The sequence below is a fragment of the Squalius cephalus genome (genome assembly GCF_949319135.1).
Source record: "Squalius cephalus genome assembly, chromosome: 10".
Taxonomy (NCBI): domain Eukaryota; kingdom Metazoa; phylum Chordata; class Actinopteri; order Cypriniformes; family Leuciscidae; genus Squalius; species Squalius cephalus.
In genome coordinates this window covers 22,462,664-22,485,309 of record NC_137131.1, presented here as the reverse complement: position 1 = coordinate 22,485,309, position 22,646 = coordinate 22,462,664, and positions in this window count along the sequence as shown.

Sequence of the window (22,646 nt, the reverse complement as noted above, 5' to 3'; positions counted from 1 at the left end):
CCGATCTACATACAATTTTGCATGCTTATTTAGAATGTTATGGCACATATGCTCACCAATTTTCGTGATGTTCTGAGTTTTTGTTTAGGATTTATAGGCTTTTGTTTGCATTTTGCCACGCCCATTTTCTTTATGACCCAATTATACCCATGCGAAAAATGCAAAAGTTCAACTTTTTTTGATAATTATTGATCTAAAGAGTCCAGAGAATTGTCCTAGACTCGTTTGGTTCCGATCGGGCAAAAAACCAGGGACTAGTTCGCAAAAGTAGGTTTTTAACATATTCGTGAATAATTAATAAACTGTTTGATTGACAGCAATGGTTCTAGAGGCAAAGTTGTTCAGCATGAGCAGGTCTATCAAATGATATGCATTTTGTGATGATAAGTGTAACACCACGTGATTACAGAGCCATAAAACTCGTTAGCGCCAACTAGTGGCCGATTTCTTTCAAAATTGTTACAGACCTCTAGGGCCATGAGTCGAACATGCCCACCGAGTTTTGTTCCGATCGGCCTCCGTTAACCTTGTCTAATAGGTGCTCAAACTTCATTGGCCGATGGCGGCCATGTTTTTTGAGATACACCAATGTCCTCATAGATATACATGACAGCTTGGACCAAGACACTGCATACCAATTTTCAAGTCAATCGGACTAACGGTCAGGTGGTTAAAGCCTGATTTATGTTTTTTTCATGTTATAGCGCCACCATGTGGCCAATCGCCGCAATCTTTTTACTATGACCTCAGATTGACCTCTTACACAGGTGTACCGAGTTTGGTGAATATACCTCATTTACTTCTGGAGTTATAGCCATTTTAGTAAAATAGGCTCCGCCTTCTTCAAACATTTTGGCGCCCCTTAGCGACCGTCAATCGAAATTTCAACATTTTTTCGATAATTATTGATATTCTGACTCCAGAGAACATTTCTGCACTGGTTTGGTTCCGATCGGACACAAAACCAGGGACTAGTTCGCAAAAGTAGGTTTTGGACATAATTCAAAATGGCGGAAAATTTGCATACCGGAAATGAATTCCTTGAGGCCTTTTTTGTTCGGCTTGACCCAAGGATTCCAATGATATAAGACACTTGAGTCTGTGACAAACGGTTAATGAGATTTAAGCAAAAATATGATTTTTTTTTGTTTTTTGCACTGTAGCGCCACCTATGGGCCAATCGGGGTCATATTTTGATAACCTCTCCTCGATTTTTGTACTACCATCTGGCAAAGTTTCAAGTCTCTAGCACTTACGGTTTGGGCTGCACGATGCGTTTTACGGCAGAAGAAAAATAATAATAATAAAAATCAGTACAATTACAATAGGGTTTCAGCACTTCGTGCTTGAACCCCTAATAAAAATCAGCACAATTACAATAGGGTTTCAGCATTTCATGCTTGAACCCCTAATAAGAAGAGACGTTTTGGACAGTTATAGCGCCACCTATTGTCCGATCTTCACGAAACTTGGCATGCTTCTTCACCATGTTCTGACACATCTGCTCATCGATTTTTGTGAAGTTTGGGGTTTTCCCTTAGGTTGTATAGGCTTTTGAGTGTTTTTTTGTCCCACCCCTTTCCTAAACGACCCTGTTACAGCCAGGCCAATGCAAAAGTTCAACTTTTTTTTGATAATTATTGATCTAGAGACTCCAGAGAACTGTGCTAGACTGGTCTGGTTCCGATTGGGCCAAAAACCTAGGACTAGTTTGCAAAAGTAGGTTTTTCACTAAATTGCCCATAGAAATTTTTTTTTTTGCTCGGATCGGGATTTGGAGATAGCCATTTTGTCCAGGGATCACAGTGATGCTAAAATTGAGACTCTAGGACAAACTGTCTAGGAGTTATGAGCAATTTAGTAAATGTGGTCATTATAGCGCCACCTATGGGCCAATCAGGGTCATATTTTGATAGGTTCTCCCCAAATTGAGGACTACCATTTGGCCAAGTTTCAAGGTTCCAGCTCTTACGGTTTGGGCTGCACGATGCGTTTTAGGGCGGAATAATAATAATAATAATAATAATAAAAATCAGCACAATTATAATAGGGTTTCAGCATTTCATGCTTGAACCCCTAATTAAAGCTGCAAGCAGCATTTATCGGGGTTCAAGCAGTTAAGGCATTTAAGCACAAAAGCATCAAAAGTTATTAAGATTTATTTAATAAGCATGTAACCACTGACATAATAGATGGAAAAGACCATTTACAGCCAATACAGGCAATTTACCATGTGATATATATGGTTTTAAAGCTTTTTAACAGTTATAGCGCCACCTATGGTCCGATCTCCATAGAATTGTTTACTGTGACCTCAAATTGAACCCATACACATGTGTACTGAGTTTGGTGAAGATATCTCATTTACTTCTTGAGTTATAGCCATTTTAGTAAAATAGGCTCCTCCCACAACAATTTAGCATATTCTAGTATTATTTACTATGATTCTAGCATGATTTGCCATATTCTAGCATAATTTACCATGATATACTACATTCTAGTATGATTTACCATTGTTTACTGTGATTCAAGCATGGATTACCATAGTTTATCATGATTTATCATAGTTTACCATGATTTATCATAGTTTACCATGATTTACCCTGTTCTAGCATAGTTTACCATGATTTACCATGTTCTAGCATGATTTACCATGATATACCACATTCTAACATGATTTACCATAGTTTATTATGATTTATCATGGCTTACCATGATTTACCCTGTTCTAGCATAGTTTACCATGATTTACCATGTTCTAGCATGATGTACCATGATATACCATGTTCTAGAATGATGTACCAGTTCTAGAATGATGTACCAGGATTGTAGTATGATTTACCTTGATACACCACATTCTAGTATTATTTATTATGATTTACCATGTTTTTAGTGTGATTTACCATGATTTACCACATTGCTAGCAATTATGTGAAGTATCAGTAAAAATGAAGTGATAAACTCTGACAAAATATGATTGTGCTACAATAGTAATTGTTATATAAGTGATTTTTTAGTGTTTTATTGTTATATAAGTGATTTTTAGTGTCTAATGAATGCAAAAGCATATGTGAGTAGACTTCATTAATAAGTAGAATGGCCAGCAGAGGGCAGTAGAAGACCACTTATTGGCTCACTTTCACTTTAAACTTCTTGATTTTCACCATTTTTCTGCACTAAAGCAAACCAGTTTTTCCATTTTAACTCCATAATGCATGTTTACACACACACACACACACACACACACACACACACACACACACACACACACACACACACACACAAAGACAAATGTTGTTGTTGTTTTTTCAATGCTATTGGGATATGTCATTATGAAAATATATTTGAATGGTCTATAAACATTTCACAAAGTCTTTGTAAGCTATTAATCAGATCATTCAGAATTTATTCAGAAACCTAAGACTACACACACACATTCTGTTGTAGATACAGACATTTGAAGTATATGATGTGATCAAACTGTTTACTGCAAATCTCCTTCAGGATTCACTTTCCTCAATGTGACAATTGTTAGTAGTAATACTTCAATAGATGAATTTGACTACATGTGATTGTAAATGTTAAAAGAGTTATTCTATAACGTCTAAATATGAATTCTACAACAATATGACAAAATGACTATTTTAAACAGCAGGGGGCAGTAGAATACCACTTATTGGCTTAATATGCCATTATATTCATATCATTTTCACCTTTTTAACTGTTATAGAGGCAAATTTTGACTGATCTGTCTGAAAAGGTTCATTTTTGTTTAGAGTGATATTTCACATGTTATGACTTGTTTTGAAGAAGCTCTGAGCATTCATTGAAGAGATATAGGCTTTCGGGGAGACTTGGTCAAGGCCACATTTTGAAGTGACCCTATTATAGCCATACAAATGAAGTAGTTCAACTTTTTCTGATAATTACTGATCTAGAGAGTCCAGAGAATTGTACTGCACTAGTTTTGAACATTATTATATGAAAATTATATGATTATAGATGGAAAAGACCATTTACAGCCAATACAGGCAATTTACCATAGGAAATATATGGTTTTAAAGTTTTTTAACAGTTATAGCGCCACCTATGGTCCGATCTCCATAACATTTCGCATGGTTATTAATGATGTTAGGTCACATACGCTCATCCAATTTTTGTGAAGTTCTGAGTTTTTTTATATATGATTTATAGGCTCTTTAGTGTATTTTGCCACACCCATTTTATAAATGACCCTATTACAGCCACCCAAATGCAAAAGTTCAACTTTTTTTCGATAATTATTGATCTAGAGAGTCCAGAGAATTGCCCTAGACTGGTCTGGTTCCGATCGGGCAAAAAACCTAGGACTAGTTCGCAAAAGTAGGTTTTTAACATATTCGCGAATAATTAATGAATGGTTTGATTGACATTAGTGGTTCTTGAGGCAAAGTTGTTGAGCATGAGCAGATCTATCTAATGATATGCATTTTGTGACAATAAGTGTAACACCACGTGATTACAGAGCCTTAAAACTCGTTTGTGCCAACTAGTGGCCGATTTCTTTCAAAATTCTTACAGACCTCTAGGGGCTTGAGCTGAACATGCCCACCGAGTTTCGTTCCGATCGGACTTCGTTAATAGGTGCTCAAACCTCATTTGCCAATGGCGGCCATGTTTTTCGAGATACGCCAATATCCTTTTAGACATACATGGCCCCTTGGGCCAAGACACTGCACACCAAATTTCAAGTCATTCGGAAAAACGGTCAGGTGTCTATACGTTTTTTTTATTTTATAGCGCCACCATGAGGCCAATCGACGCAATTTTTTTACTGTGACCTCAAATTGACCTCCTACATATGTTTACCAAGTTTGGTGAAGATATCTCATTTCGTTCACGAGTTATAACAATTTTAGTAAAACTGACTCCGCCTCCTTCGAACATTTTGGCACCCCGTAGCGACCATGAATCGAAATTTCAACTTTTTTTCGATAATTATTTATATTCAGACTCCAGAGAACATTTCTGCACTGGTTTGGTTCCGATCGGACAAAAAACCACAGACTAGTTCGCAAAAGTAGGTTTTTGACAAAATTCAAAATGGCGGAAAAATTTGCCAACCGGAAATGAAATCGGAGATATACGTTTTGTCCGTCTTGATCCAAGGATTATAGTGATATAAGACACTTGAGTCTACGACAAACCGTCTAGGAGTTATTAGCGATTTTATACTTTTGCTTACTATAGCGCCACCTATTGGCCAATCGGGGTCATAATTTGATAACCTCTCCTCGATTTTTGTACTACCTTCTGGCAAAGTCTCAAGTCTCCAGCACTTACGGTTTGGGCTGCACGATGCGTTTTACGGCAGAATAATAATAATAAAAATCAGGACAATTACAATAGGGTTTCAGCACTTCGTGCTTGAACCCCTAATTAAAGCTGCAAGCAGCATTTATCGGGGTTCAAGCATTTAAGGCCTTTAAGGCATTTAAGCATTCAAGACATTAAGATTTATTTAGAAAGCTTTTAACCACTGAAATAATAGATTGAAAAGTCCATTTACAGCCAATACAGGCAATTTACCATTGCTTTTTAACAGTTATAGCGCCAACTATCATCCGATCTACATACAATTTTGCATGCTTATTTAGAATGTTATGGCACATATGCTCACCAATTTTCGTGATGTTCTGAGTTTTTGTTTAGGATTTATAGGCTTTTGTTTGCATTTTGCCACGCCCATTTTCTTTATGACCCAATTATACCCATGCGAAAAATGCAAAAGTTCAACTTTTTTTGATAATTATTGATCTAAAGAGTCCAGAGAATTGTCCTAGACTCGTTTGGTTCCGATCGGGCAAAAAACCAGGGACTAGTTCGCAAAAGTAGGTTTTTAACATATTCGTGAATAATTAATAAACTGTTTGATTGACAGCAATGGTTCTAGAGGCAAAGTTGTTCAGCATGAGCAGGTCTATCAAATGATATGCATTTTGTGATGATAAGTGTAACACCACGTGATTACAGAGCCATAAAACTCGTTAGCGCCAACTAGTGGCCGATTTCTTTCAAAATTCTTACAGACCTCTAGGGCCATGAGTCGAACATGCCCACCGAGTTTTGTTCCGATCGGCCTCCGTTAACCTTGTCTAATAGGTGCTCAAACTTCATTGGCCGATGGCGGCCATGTTTTTTGAGATACACCAATGTCCTCATAGACATACATGACACCTTGGGCCAAGACACTGCATACCAATTTTCAAGTCAATCGGACTAACGGTCAGGTGGTTACAGCCTGATTTATGTTTTTTTCATGTTATAGCGCCACCATGTGGCCAATCGCCGCGATTTTTTTACTGTGACCTCAGATTGACCTCTTACACATGTGTACCGAGTTTGGTGAAGATACCTCATTTACTTCTGGAGTTATAGCCATTTTAGTAAAATAGGCCCCTCCCACAACGTACGTTTTGGCGCCCCTTAGCGTTCGTGAATCGAAATTTCAACTTTTTTTCGATAATTATTGATATTCAGACTCCAGAGAACATTTCTGTACTAGTTTGGTTCCGATCGGGCGAAAAACCTAGGACTAGTTCGCAAAAGTAGGTTTTTGGCAAAATTCAAAATGGCGGAAAATCTATCATGGCGGAAATGAAATCGGAGATATACGTTTTGTTCGTCAGGCATCCAGCTTTCCAATGATATAAGACACTTGAGTCTATGACATACGGTCTAGGAGTTCTGAGCAGTTTCGCGCTTTTGGTCGCTGTAGCGCCACCTATGGGCCGATTTGGCTAAGTCCGTGTATCTGAGTAGCGAGCAATACTACTACCATTTGACCAAGTATCACGTCTCTAGGCCTTACGGTTTTGGCTGCACGATGCGTTTTAGGGAAGAATAATAATAATAATAATTAAAGCTGCAAGCAGCATTTATCGGGGTTCAAGCTATTAAGGCCTTTAAGGGTTTTTAAGCACAAAAGCATCAAAAGTTATCAGGTTTTATTTAGCAAGCATGTAACCACTGACATAATAGATGGAAAAGACCATTTACAGCCAATACAGGCAATGTACCATAGGAAATATATGGTTTTAAAGCTTTTTAACAGTTATAGCGCCACCTATAGTCCGATCTCCATAAAATTTGGCATGCTTGTTAATGATGTTATGTCACATATGCTCACCAATTTTTGTGAGGTTCTGAGTTTTCATTTAGGATTTATAGGCTTTTTAGTGTATTGTGCATTTTGTGACAAAAAGTGTAACACCACGTGATTACAGAGCCATAAAACTCGTTAGCGCCAACTAGTGGCCGATTTCTTTCAAAATTCTTACAGACCTCTAGGGGCTTGAGCCGAACATGCCCACTGAGTTTCGTTCCGATCGGCCTCCGTTAACCTTGTCTAATAGGTGCTCAAACTTCATTGGCCGATAGCGGCCATGTTTTTTGAGATACACCAATGTCCTCATAGACATACATGGCACCTTGGACCAAGACACTGCATACCAATTTTCAAGTCAATCGGACTAAAGGTCAGGTGGTTATAGCCTGTTTTATGTTTTTTTCATATTATAGCGCCACCATGAGGCCAATCACCGCGATTTTTTTACTGTGACCTCAACTTGAGCTCATACATATGTGTACCGAGTTTGGTGAAAATATCTCATTTCGTTCACGAGTTATAGCCATTTTTGTATAATTAGCTCCGCCTCCTGCGAGCGTTTTGGCGCCCCTTAGCAACCGTGGATCGAAATTTTTACTTTTTTTCGATAATTATTGATATTCAGACTCCTGTGAATATTTCTGCACTGGTTTGGTTCCGATCGGGCAAAAAACCAGGGACTAGTTCGCAAAAGTAGGTTTTGGACAAAATCCAAAATGGCGGAAAAATTTGCATACCGGAAATGAAATCCTTGAGGCCTTTTTTGTTCGGCTTGAGCCAATGATTCCAAAGATATAAGACACTTGAGTCTGTGACAAAGGGTTGATGAGATTTAAGCAAAAATATGCATTTTTTTTGTTTTTTGCACTGTAGCGCCACCTATTGGCCAATCTAGCTCATATTCTCTGAACCTCTCCTCGATTTTTGTACTACTTTCTGGCCAAGTTTCAAGTCTCTAGCACTTACGGTTTAGGCTGCACGATGCGTTTTACGGCAGAATAATAATAATAATTAAAGCTGCAAGCAGCATTTATCGGGGTTCAAGCAGTTAAGGCCTTTAAGGCATTTAAGCACAAAAGCATCAAAAGTTATTAAGATTTATTTAGCAAGCATGTAACCACTGACATAATAGATGGAAAAGACCATTTACAGCCAATACAGGCAGTTTACCATGGGATATATATGGTTTTAAAGCTTTTTGACAGTTATAGCGCCAGCTATTGTCCGATCTCCATGAAATTTTGCACGCTTGTTTACAATGTTATGGCACATATGCTCACCAATTTTTGTGAAGTTCTGAGTTTTCGTTTAGGATTTATAGGCTTTTGAGTGCATTTTGCCACGCCCATTTTCTTTATGACCCAATTATAGCCATACGAAAAATTCAAAAGTTCAACTTTTTTTCGATAATTATTGATCAGGAGAGTCCAGAGAATTGTCCTAGACTGGTCTGGTTCCGATCGGGCGAAAAACCAGGGACTAGTTCGCAAAAGTAGGTTTTTAACATATTCGCAAATAATTAATGAACGATTTGATTGACAGCAATGGTTCTTGAGGCAATGTTGTTCAGCATGAGCAGATCTATCAAATGATATGCATTTTGTGACAATAAGTGTAACACCACGTGATTACAGAGCCGTAAAACTCGTTAGCGCCAACTAGTGGCCGATTTCTTTCAAAATTCTTACAGACCTCTAGGGCTATGAGTTGAACATGCCCATCGAGTTTCGTTCCGATCGGCCTCCGTTAACCTTGTCTAATAGGTGCTCAAACTTCATTGGCCGATGGCGGCCATGTTTTTTGAGATACACCAATGTCCTCATAGACATACATGACACCTTGGGCCAAGACACTGCATACCAATTTTCAAGTCAATCGGACTAACGGTCAGGTGGTTAAAGCCTGTTTTATGATTTTTTCATGTTATAGCGCCACCATGTGGCCAATCGCCGCGATTTTTTTACTGTGACCTCAGATTGACCTCTTACACATGTGTACCGAGTTTGGTGAAGATACCTCATTTACTTCTGGAGTTATAGCCATTTTAGTAAAATAGGCCCCTCCCACAACGTACGTTTTGGCGCCCCTTAGCGTTCGTGAATCGAAATTTCAACTTTTTTTCGATAATTATTGATATTCAGACTCCAGAGAACATTTCTGCACTGGTTTGGTTCCGATCGGTAGAAAAACCTAGGACTAGTTCGCAAAAGTAGGTTTTTGACAAAATTCAAAATGGCGGAAAAATTTGCATACCGGAAATAAAATCGGAGATATACGTTTTGTTTGCCATGAGGTCTTGATTACATTGATATAAGACACTTGAGTCTACAACATACAGTCTAGGAGTTAAGAGCAGTTTCGCGCTTTTGGTCGCTGTAGCGCCACCTATGGGCCGATTTGGCTAAGTCCGTGTATCTGAGTAGCGAGCAATACTACTACCATTTGACCAAGTATCACATCTCTAGGCCTTACGGTTTTGGCTGCACGATGCGTTTTAGGGAAGAATAATAATAATAATAAAAATCAGGGCAATTACAATAGGGTTTCAGCACTTCGTGCTTGAACCCCTAATAATAAAAATCAGCACAATTACAATAGGGTTTCAGCATTTCATGCTTGAACCCCTAATAATAAAAATCAGCACAATTACAATAGGGTTTCAGCATTTCATGCTTGAACCCCTAATAAGAGGAGACGTTTTGGACAGTTATAGCGCCACCTATGGTCCGATCTTCACGAAACTTGGCATGCTTCTTCACCATGTTCTGACACATCTGCTCATCGATTTTTGTGAAGTTTGGGGTTTTCCCTTAGGTTGTATAGGCTTTTGAGTGTTTTTTGGTCCCACCCCTTTCCTAAATGACCCTGTTACAGCCAGGCCAATGCAAAAGTTCAACTTCTTTTCAATAATTATTGATCTAGAGAGTCCAGAGAACTGTGCTAGACTGGTCTGGTTCCGATTGGGCCAAAAACCTAGGACTAGTTTGCAAAAGTAGGTTTTTCACTAAATTGCCCATAGAATTTTTTCTAGGGATCACAGTGATGCTAAAATTGAGACTCTAGGACAAACTGTCTAGGAGTTATGAGTAATTTAGTAAATGTGGTCATTGTAGCGCCACCTATGGGCCAATCTGGGTCATACTTTGATAGGTTCTCCCCAAATTGAGGACTACCATTTGGCCAAGTTTCAAGGTTCCAGCTCTTACGGTTTGGGCTGCACGATGCGTTTTAGGGCGGAATAATAATAATAATAATAATAATAAAAATCAGCACAATTACAATAGGGTTTCAGCATTTCATGCTTGAACCCCTAATTAAAGCTGCAAGCAGCATTTATCGGGGTTCAAGCATTTAAGGCCTTTAAGCACATAAGCATTTAAGACATTACGTTTTATTTAACAAGCTTTTAACCACTGAAATTATAGATGGAAAAATCCATTTACAGCCAATATAGGCAATTTACCATAGGAAATATGTAGTTTTCAAACCTTTTTGCCAGTTATAGCGCCACCTATGGTCCGATCTACATGAAATTTTGCATGCTTGTTTAGAATGTTATGGCACATATGCTCACCCATTTTCGTGAAGTTCTGAGTTTTCGTTTAGGATTTATAGGCTTCTGAGTGCATTTTGCCACGCCCATTTTCTTTATGACCCAATTATACCCATGCGAAAAATGCAAAAGTTCAACTTTTTTTCGATAATTATTGATCTAGAGAGTCCAGAGAATTGTCCTAGACTGGTCTGGTTCTGATCGGGCGAAAAACCAGGGACTAGTTCGCAAAAGTAGGTTTTTAACATATTCATGAATATTTAATGAACAGTTTGATTGACAGTGATGGTTCTTGAGGCAAAGTTGTTCAGCATGAGCAGATCTATCAGATGATATGCATTTTGTGATGATAAGTGTAACACCACGTGATTACAGAGCCTTAAAACTCGTTAGCGCCAACTAGTGACCGATTTCTTTCAAAATTCTTACAGACCTCTAGGGGCTTGAGCCGAACATGCCCATCGAGTTTCGCTCCGATCGGACTTCGTTAACGGTGCTCAAACCTCATTGGCCAATGGCGGCCATGTTTTTCGAGATACGCCAATATCCTTTTAGACATACATGGCCCCTTGGGCCAAGACACTGCATACCAAATTTCAAGTCATTCGGAAAAACGGTCAGTTGTCTATATGTTTTTATTTGTTTTATAGCGCCACCATGTGGCCAATCGACGCAATTTTTTTACTGTGACCTCAGATTGACCTCTTACACATGTGTACCAAGTTTGGTGAAGTTTACTTAATTACTTCTTGAGTTATAGCCATTTTAGTAAAATAGGCTCCTCCCACAACGTTAATTTTGCACCCCCTAGCGACCATTAATCGAAATTTCAACTTTTTTTCGATAATTATTGATCTTCAGACTCCAGAGAACAATTCCGCACTGGTTTGGTTCCGATCGGGCAAAAAACCAGGGACTAGTTCGCAAAAGTAGGTTTTTGACAAAATTCAAAATGGCGAAAAATCTATCATGGCGGAAATGAAATCGGAGATATACGTTTTTTTCTTCAGGAGCTCTGGATTTCAATGATATAAGACACTTGAAGCTACGCCTTACGGTCTGGGAGTTCTGAGCAGTTTTGCGCTTTTGATTGCTATAGCGCCACCTATGGGCCGATTGGGCTGAGTCCGTGTATCTGAGTAGCGAGCAATAGTACTACCATCTGGCAAAGTTTCAAGTCTCTAGGTCTTACGGTTTGGGCTGCACGATGCGTTTTATGGCGGAAAAATAATAATAATTAAAGCTGCAAGCAGCATTTATCGGGGTTCAAGCAGTTAAGGCCTTTAAGGCATTTAAGCACAAAAGCATCAAAAGTTATTAAGATTTATTTAGCAAGCATGTAACCACTGACATAATAGATGGAAAAGACCATTTACAGCCAATACAGGCAGTTTACCATGGGATATATATGGTTTTAAAGCTTTTTAACAGTTATAGCGCCACCTATGGTCCGATCTCCATAAAATTGTTTACTGTGACCTCAAATTGAACCCATACACATGTGTACTGAGTTTGGTGAAGATATCTCATTTACTTCTTGAGTTATAGCCATTTGAGTAAAATAGGCTCCTCCCACAACGATTTGCCACATTCTAGAATTATTTAATATGATTCTAGCATGATTTACTATCATATACCATGTTCCAGAATGATTTATTAGGATTCTAGCATGATTTACCTTGATACACCTCATTTCAGTATTATTTACTATGATTTACAATGTTTCTAGCATGATTAACCACATTACTAGCAATTATGTCAAGTGTCAGTGCAAATGAGGTGATGAACACTGACAAAATATTATTGTGTTATAATAGTTAGTTATATACGTGATTTTTAGTGTGTGTCCAAGTATGAATGCAAAAGCACATGTAAAATATTTCATTATTAAGTAGAATGGCCAGCAGAGGGCACTAGAAGACCACTTATTGGCTCACTTTCACTTTAAACCAGTTTTCTGCACTAAAGCAAACCAGTTTTTCCATGTTAACTCAATGCATGCTTACACACACACACACACACACACACACACACACACACATACACACACAGCATAGTTAACCATGGTTTACCATGATATACCACGTTCTAGTATTATTTACCAGGAGATAAACGACAATCTAGTATTATTTACTTTGATTTACCATGTTTCTAGCCTGATTTATCACATTACTAGCAATTATTTGAAGTGTCAGTGCAAATAAAGTGATTAACACTGACAAAATATGATTGTGTTATAATAGTTATTGCTATATAAGTGATTTTTTTAGTGTGTATTCAAGTATGAATGCAAGCACATGTTGAAATATTTCATTAATAAGTAGAATGGCCAGCAGAGGGCAGTAGAAGACCACTTATTGGCTCACTTTCACTTTAAACCAGTTTTCTGCACTAAAGCAAACCAGTTTATCCATGTTAACTCAATGCATGCTTACACACACACACACACACACACACACACACACACACACACACACACACACACACACACACACAAATGTTTCAGTGATATTGGTGTCACATTCACCTTCATCACATTCACCTTCTGTCTTCATCACATTCACCATCTGTCGTCATCACCTGCACCTGCTCCTCATCACCCTCCTCATCATCACCTGCTCCTCATCATCATCATAACCGTCACCTGTTGTCCTTGTCTTGATCTGTGTATTTAAGTTCCCCTCTCATCCATTATCATTGTCGGTTATTGTTTGTGCACTAGCACTCTGTTATGTTTGTTTTCATGTTGGAAAATAAAACCTTTGTTATATTTGTACCACACACACACACACACACACACACACACACACACACACACCATCATTTATCATGATTTACCATGGCTGATACCAATACCAATATGAGAAAATGACTATTTTAAACAGCAGGGGGCAGTAAAATACCACTTATTGGCTTAACATGCCATTAATTCATATCATTTTCACCTTTTTAACTGTTATAGAGGCAAATTTTGTCCGATCTGTCTGAAAAATTTCATGCTTGTTCAGGGTGATATTTCACATGTTCTGACTTGTTTTTAAGAAGGTCTGAGCATTGATTAAAGAGATATAGGCTTTCGGGGACACTTGGTAAAGGCCAGATTTTGAAGTGAACCTATTATAGCTATCCAAATGAAGTAGTTCAACTTTTTCTGACAATTATTGATCTAGTGAGTCCAGAGAATTGTATTGCACTAGTTTTGAACATTATGATATGAAAATTATATGATCAGAGATGGAAAAGACCATTTACAGCCAATACAGGCAGTTTACCATAGGAAATATATGATTTTAAATTTTTAACAGTTATAGCGCCACCTATCGTCCGATCTCCATAGAATTTTTCATGCTTGTTAATGATGTTATGTCACATATGCTGACCAATTTTTGTGAAGTTCTGAGTTTTTATTTAGGATTTATAGGCTTTTTAATGTATTTTGACACGCCCATTTTATAAATTACCCTATTACAGCCATCCAAATGCAAAAGTTCAACTTTTTTTTGATAATTATTGATCTAGAGAGTCCAGAGAATTGTCCTAGACTGGTCTGGTTCCGATCGGGCAAAAAACCTAGGACTAGTTTGCAAAAGTAGGTTTTTAACATATTAATGAATAATTAATGAACAGTTTGATTGACAGCAATGGTTCTTGAGGCAAAGTTGTTCAGGATGAGGAGATCTATCAAATGATATGCATATTGTGTGGATATTTGTAACACTACGTGATTACAGAGCCGTAAAACTCGTTAGCGCCAACTAGTGGCCGATTTCTTTCAAAATTCTTACAGACCTTTAGGGCCATGAGCCGAACATGCCCATTGAGTTTCGTTCCGATCGGCCTCCGTTAACCTTGTCTAATAGGTGCTCAAACTTCGTTGGCCGATGGCGGCCATGTTTTTTGAGATACGCCAATGTCCTCATACACATACATGGCACCTTGGACCAAGACACTGCATACCAATTTTCAAGTCAATCGGACTAACGGTCAGGTGGTTATAGCCTGTTTTATGTTTTTTTCATTTTATAGCGCCACCATGAGGCCAATCGTCGCGATTTTTTTACTGTGACCCCAGAGTAAGCTCATACACATGTGTACCAAGTTTGGTGAAGATACCTCATTTACATCGGGAGTTATAGCCATTTTAGTAAAATAGGCCCCTCCCACAACGTACGTTTTGGCGCCCCTTAGCGACCGTGAATCGAAATTTCCACTTTTTTTCGATAATTATTGATATTCAGTCTCCAGAGAACATTTCTGCACTAGTTTGGTTCCAATCGGGCAAAAAACCAGGGACTAGTTCGCAAAAGTAGATTTTTGACAAAATTCAAAATGGCGGAAAATCTATCATGGCGGAAATGAAATCGGAGATATACGTTTTGTTCGTCAGGCGTCCAGCTTTCCAATGATATAAGACACTTGAGTCTACGACATACGGTCTAGGAGTTATGAGCAGTTTCGCGCTTTTGGTTGTTATAGCGCCACCTATGGGCCAATCGGGGTCATAATCTCTGAACCTTTCCTCGATTTTTGTACTACCATCTGTCAAAGTTTCAAAGTTCCAGCTCTTACGGTTTGGGCTGCACGATGCGTTTTACGGCGGAATAATAATAATAATAATAATTAAAGCTGCAAGCAGCATTTATCGGGGTTCAAGCAGTGGCATTTAAGCACAAAAGCATCAAAAGTTATTAAGATTTATTTAGCAAGCATGTAACCACTGACATAATAGATGGAAAAGACCATTTACAGCCAATACAGGCAATTTGCCATGGGATATATATGGTTTTAAAGCTTTTTAACAGTTATAGCGCCACCTATGGTCCGATCTCCATAAAATTGTTTACTGTGACCTCAAATTGAACCCATACACATGTGTACTGAGTTTGGTGAAGATATCTCATTTACTTCTTGAGTTATAGCCATTTGAGTAAAATAGGCTCCTCCCACAACGATTTGCCACATTCTAGAATTATTTAATATGATTCTAGCATGATTTACTATCATATACCATGTTCCAGAATGATTTATTAGGATTCTAGCATGATTTACCTTGATACACCTCATTTCAGTATTATTTACTATGATTTACAATGTTTCTAGCATGATTAACCACATTACTAGCAATTATGTGAAGTGTCAGTGCAAATGAGGTGATGAACACTGACAAAATATTATTGTGTTATAATAGTTAGTTATATACGTGATTTTTAGTGTGTGTCCAAGTATGAATGCAAAAGCACATGTAAAATATTTCATTATTAAGTAGAATGGCCAGCAGAGGGCACTAGAAGACCACTTATTGGCTCACTTTCACTTTAAACCAGTTTTCTGCACTAAAGCAAACCAGTTTTTCCATGTTAACTCAATGCATGCTTACACACACACACACACACACACACACACACACACACACACACACACACACACACATACACACACAGCATAGTTAACCATGATTTACCATGATATACCACGTTCTAGTATTATTTACCAGGAGATAAACGACAATCTAGTATTATTTACTTTGATTTACCATGTTTCTAGCCTGATTTATCACATTACTAGCAATTATTTGAAGTGTCAGTGCAAATAAAGTGATTAACACTGACAAAATATGATTGTGTTATAATAGTTATTGCTATATAAGTGATTTTTTTAGTGTGTATTCAAGTATGAATGCAAGCACATGTTGAAATATTTCATTAATAAGTAGAATGGCCAGCAGAGGGCAGTAGAAGACCACTTATTGGCTCACTTTCACTTTAAACCAGTTTTCTGCACTAAAGCAAACCAGTTTATCCATGTTAACTCAATGCATGCTTACACACACACACACACACACACACACACACACACACACACACACACAGCATAGTTAACCATGATTTACCATGATTTACCACATTACTAGCAATTATTTGAAGTGTCAGTGCAAATAAAGTGATTAACACTGACAAAATATGATTGTGTTATAATAGTTATTGCTATATAAGTGATTTTTAGTGTGTATTCAAGTATAAATGCAAGCACATGTGGAAAAATTTAATTAATAAGTAGAATGGCCAGCAGAGGGCAGTAGAAGACCACTTATTGGCTCACTTTCACTTTAAACCTCATGATTTTGACCAGTTTTCTGCACTAAAGCAAACCAGTGTTTCCATGTTAACTCAATAATGCATACTTGCTACATATGCTACACACAATAATGCTACACACACACACACACACACACACACACACACACACACACACACACACACACACACACACACACACACACACACAAATGTTTCAGTGATATTGGTGTCACATTCACCTTCATCACATTCACCTTCTGTCTTCATCACATTCACCATCTGTCGTCATCACCTGCACCTGCTCCTCATCACCCTCCTCATCATCACCTGCTCCTCATCATCATAACCGTCACCTGTTGTCCTTGTCTTGATCTGTGTATTTAAGTTCCCCTCTCATCCATTATCATTGTCGGTTATTGTTTGTGCACTAGCACTCTGTTATGTTTGTTTTCATGTTGGAAAATAAAACCTTTGTTATATTTGTACCACACACACACACACACACACACACACACACACACACACACACACACACCATCATTTATCATGATTTACCATGGCTGATACCAATACCAATATGAGAAAATGACTATTTTAAACAGCAGGGGGCAGTAAAATACCACTTATTGGCTTAACATGCCATTAATTCATATCATTTTCACCTTTTTAACTGTTATAGAGGCAAATTTTGTCCGATCTGTCTGAAAATTTTCATGCTTGTTCAGGGTGATATTTCACACGTTCTGACTTGTTTTTAAGAAGGTTTGAGCATTGATTAAAGAGATATAGGCTTTCGGGGACACTTGGTAAAGGCCAGATTTTGAAGTGAACCTATTATAGCTATCCAAATGAAGTAGTTCAACTTTTTCTGACAATTATTGATCTAGTGAGTCCAGAGAATTGTATTGCACTAGTTTTGAACATTATGATATGAAAATTATATGATCAGAGATGGAAAAGACCATTTACAGCCAATACAGGCAGTTTACCATAGGAAATATATGATTTTAAAGCTTTTTAACAGTTATAGCGCCAACTATCGTCCGATCTCCATAGAATTTTGCATGCTTGTTAATGATGTTATGACACATAGGCTGACCAATTTTTGTGAAGTTCTGAGTTTTTATTTAGGATTTATAGGCTTTTTAATGTATTTTGACACGCCCATTTTATAAATTACCCTATTACAGCCATCCAAATGCAAAAGTTCAACTTTTTTTTGATAATTATTGATCTAGAGAGTCCAGAGAATTGTCCTAGACTGGTCTGGTTCCGATCGGGCAAAAAACCTAGGACTAGTTCGCAAAAGTAGGTTTTTAACATATTAATGAATAATTAATGAACAGTTTGATTGACAGCAATGGTTCTTGAGGCAAAGTTGTTCAGGATGAGGAGATCTATCAAATGATATGCATATTGTGTGGATATTTGTAACACCACGTGATTACAGAGCCGTAAAACTCGTTAGCGCCAACTAGTGGCCGATTTCTTTCAAAATTCTTACAGACCTTTAGGGCCATGAGCCGAACATGCCCATTGAGTTTCGTTCCGATCGGCCTCCGTTAACCTTGTCTAATAGGTGCTCAAACTTCGTTGGCCGATGGCGGCCATGTTTTTTGAGATAATCCAATGTCCTCATACACATACATGGCACCATGGACCAAGACACTGCATACCAATTTTCAAGTCAATCGGACTAACGGTCAGGTGGTTATAGCCTGTTTTATGTTTTTTTCATTTTATAGCGCCACCATGAGGCCAATCGTCGCGATTTTTTTACTGTGACCCCAGAGTAAGCTCATACACATGTGTACCAAGTTTGGTGAAGATACCTCATTTACATCGGGAGTTATAGCCATTTTAGTAAAATAGGCCCCTCCCACAACGTACGTTTTGGCGCCCCTTAGCGACCGTGAATCGAAATTTCCACTTTTTTTCGATAATTATTGATATTCAGTCTCCAGAGAACATTTCTGCACTAGATTGGTTCCAATCGGGCAAAAAACCAGGGACTAGTTCGCAAAAGTAGATTTTTGACAAAATTCAAAATGGCGGAAAATCTATCATGGCGGAAATGAAATCGGAGATATACGTTTTGTTCGTCAGGCGTCCAGCTTTCCAATGATATAAGACACTTGAGTCTACGACATACGGTCTAGGAGTTATGAGCAGTTTCGCGCTTTTGGTTGTTATAGCGCCACCTATGGGCCAATCGGGGTCATAATCTCTGAACCTTTCCTCGATTTTTGTACTACCATCTGTCAAAGTTTCAAAGTTCCAGCTCTTACGGTTTGGGCTGCACGATGCGTTTTACGGCGGAATAATAATAATAATAATAATAATAATAATAAAAATCAGCACAATTACAATAGGGTTTCAGCACTTCGTGCTTGAACCCCTAATAATTAAAGCTGCAAGCAGCATTTATCGGGGTTCAAGCAGTTAAGGCCTTTAAGGCATTTAAGCACAAAAGCATCAAAAGTTATTAAGATTTATTTAGCAAGCATGTAACCACTGACATAATAGATTGGAAAAGACCATTTACAGCCAATACAGGCAATTTACCATGGGATATATATGGTTTTAAAGCTTTTTAACAGTTATAGCGCCACCTATGGTCTGATCTCCATAAAATTGTTTATTGTGACCTCAAATTGAACCCATACACATGTGTACTGAGTTTGGTGAAGATATCTCATTTACTTCTTGAGTTATAGCCATTTTAGTAAAATAGGCTCCTCCCACAACAATTTAGCATATTCTAGTATTATTTACTATGATTCTAGCATGATTTGCCATATTCTAGCATAATTTACCATGATATACTACATTCTAGTATGATTTACCATTGTTTACTGTGATTCAAGCATGGATTACCATAGTTTATCATGATTTATCATAGTTTACCATGATTTATCATAGTTTACCATGATTTACCCTGTTCTAGCATAGTTTACCATGATTTACCATGTTCTAGCATGATTTACCATGATATACCACATTCTAACATGATTTACCATAGTTTATTATGATTTATCATGGCTTACCATGATTTACCCTGTTCTAGCATAGTTTACCATGATTTACCATGTTCTAGCATGATGTACCATGATATACCATGTTCTAGAATGATGTACCAGTTCTAGAATGATGTACCAGGATTGTAGTATGATTTACCTTGATACACCACATTCTAGTATTATTTATTATGATTTACCATGTTTTTAGTGTGATTTACCATGATTTACCACATTGCTAGCAATTATGTGAAGTATCAGTAAAAATGAAGTGATAAACTCTGACAAAATATGATTGTGCTACAATAGTAATTGTTATATAAGTGATTTTTTAGTGTTTTATTGTTATATAAGTGATTTTTAGTGTCTAATGAATGCAAAAGCATATGTGAGTAGACTTCATTAATAAGTAGAATGGCCAGCAGAGGGCAGTAGAAGACCACTTATTGGCTCACTTTCACTTTAAACTTCTTGATTTTCACCATTTTTCTGCACTAAAGCAAACCAGTTTTTTCCATTTTAACTCCATAATGCATGTTTACACACACACACACACACACACACACACACACACACACACACACACACACACACACACACACACACACACACAAACACACACACACACACACACACACACACACACACACACACACACACACACACACAAAGACAAATGTTGTTGTTGTTTTTTCAATGCTATTGGGATATGTCATTATGAAAATATATTTGAATGGTCTATAAACATTTCACAAAGTCTTTGTAAGCTATTAATCAGATCATTCAGAATTTATTCAGAAACCTAAGACTACACACACACATTCTGTTGTAGATACAGACATTTGAAGTATATGATGTGATCAAACTGTTTACTGCAAATCTCCTTCAGGATTCACTTTCCTCAATGTGACAATTGTTAGTAGTAATACTTCAATAGATGAATTTGACTACATGTGATTGTAAATGTTAAAAGAGTTATTCAATAACGTCTAAATATGAATTCTACAACAATATGACAAAATGACTATTTTAAACAGCAGGGGGCAGTAGAATACCACTTATTGGCTTAATATGCCATTATATTCATATCATTTTCACCTTTTTAACTGTTATAGAGGCAAATTTTGACTGATCTGTCTGAAAAGGTTCATTTTTGTTTAGAGTGATATTTCACATGTTATGACTTGTTTTGAAGAAGCTCTGAGCATTCATTGAAGAGATATAGGCTTTCGGGGAGACTTGGTCAAGGCCACATTTTGAAGTGACCCTATTATAGCCATACAAATGAAGTAGTTCAACTTTTTCTGATAATTACTGATCTAGAGAGTCCAGAGAATTGTACTGCACTAGTTTTGAACATTATTATATGAAAATTATATGATTATAGATGGAAAAGACCATTTACAGCCAATACAGGCAATTTACCATAGGAAATATATGGTTTTAAAGTTTTTTAACAGTTATAGCGCCACCTATGGTCCGATCTCCATAACATTTCGCATGGTTATTAATGATGTTAGGTCACATACGCTCATCCAATTTTTGTGAAGTTCTGAGTTTTTTTATATATGATTTATAGGCTCTTTATTGTATTTTGCCACACCCATTTTATAAATGACCCTATTACAGCCACCCAAATGCAAAATTTCAACTTTTTTTCGATAATTATTGATCTAGAGAGTCCAGAGAATTGCCCTAGACTGGTCTGGTTCCGATCGGGCAAAAAACCTAGGACTAGTTCGCAAAAGTAGGTTTTTAACATATTCGCGAATAATTAATGAATGGTTTGATTGACATTAGTGGTTCTTGAGGCAAAGTTGTTGAGCATGAGCAGATCTATCTAATGATATGCATTTTGTGACAATAAGTGTAACACCACGTGATTAAAGAGCCTTAAAACTCGTTTGCGCCAACTAGTGGCCGATTTCTTTCAAAATTCTTACAGACCTCTAGGGGCTTGAGCCGAACATGCCCACCGAGTTTCGTTCCGATCGGACTTCGTTAATAGGTGCTCAAACCTCATTTGCCAATGGCGGCCATGTTTTTCGAGATACGCCAATATCCTTTTAGACATACATGGCCCCTTGGGCCAAGACACTGCATACCAAATTTCAAGTCATTCGGAAAAACGGTCAGGTGTCTATACGTTTTTTTTATTTTATAGCGCCACCATGAGGCCAATCGACGCAATTTTTTTACTGTGACCTCAAATTGACCTCCTACATATGTTTACCAAGTTTGGTGAAGATATCTCATTTCGTTCACGAGTTATAACAATTTTAGTAAAACTGACTCCGCCTCCTTCGAACATTTTGGCACCCCGTAGCGACCATGAATCGAAATTTCAACTTTTTTTCGATAATTATTTATATTCAGACTCCAGAGAACATTTCTGCACTGGTTTGGTTCCGATCGGACAAAAAACCACAGACTAGTTCGCAAAAGTAGGTTTTTGACAAAATTCAAAATGGCGGAAAAATTTGCCAACCGGAAATGAAATCGGAGATATACGTTTTGTCCGCCTTGATCCAAGGATTATAGTGATATAAGACACTTAAGTCTACGACAAACCGTCTAGGAGTTATTAGCGATTTTATACTTTTGCTTACTATAGCGCCACCTATTGGCCAATCGGGGTCATAATTTGATAACCTCTCCTCGATTTTTGTACTACCTTCTGGCAAAGTCTCAAGTCTCCAGCACTTACGGTTTGGGCTGCACGATGCGTTTTACGGCAGAATAATAATAATAAAAATCAGGACAATTACAATAGGGTTTCAGCACTTCGTGCTTGAACCCCTAATAATAATAAAAATCAGCACAATTACAATAGGGTTTCAGCACTTCGTGCT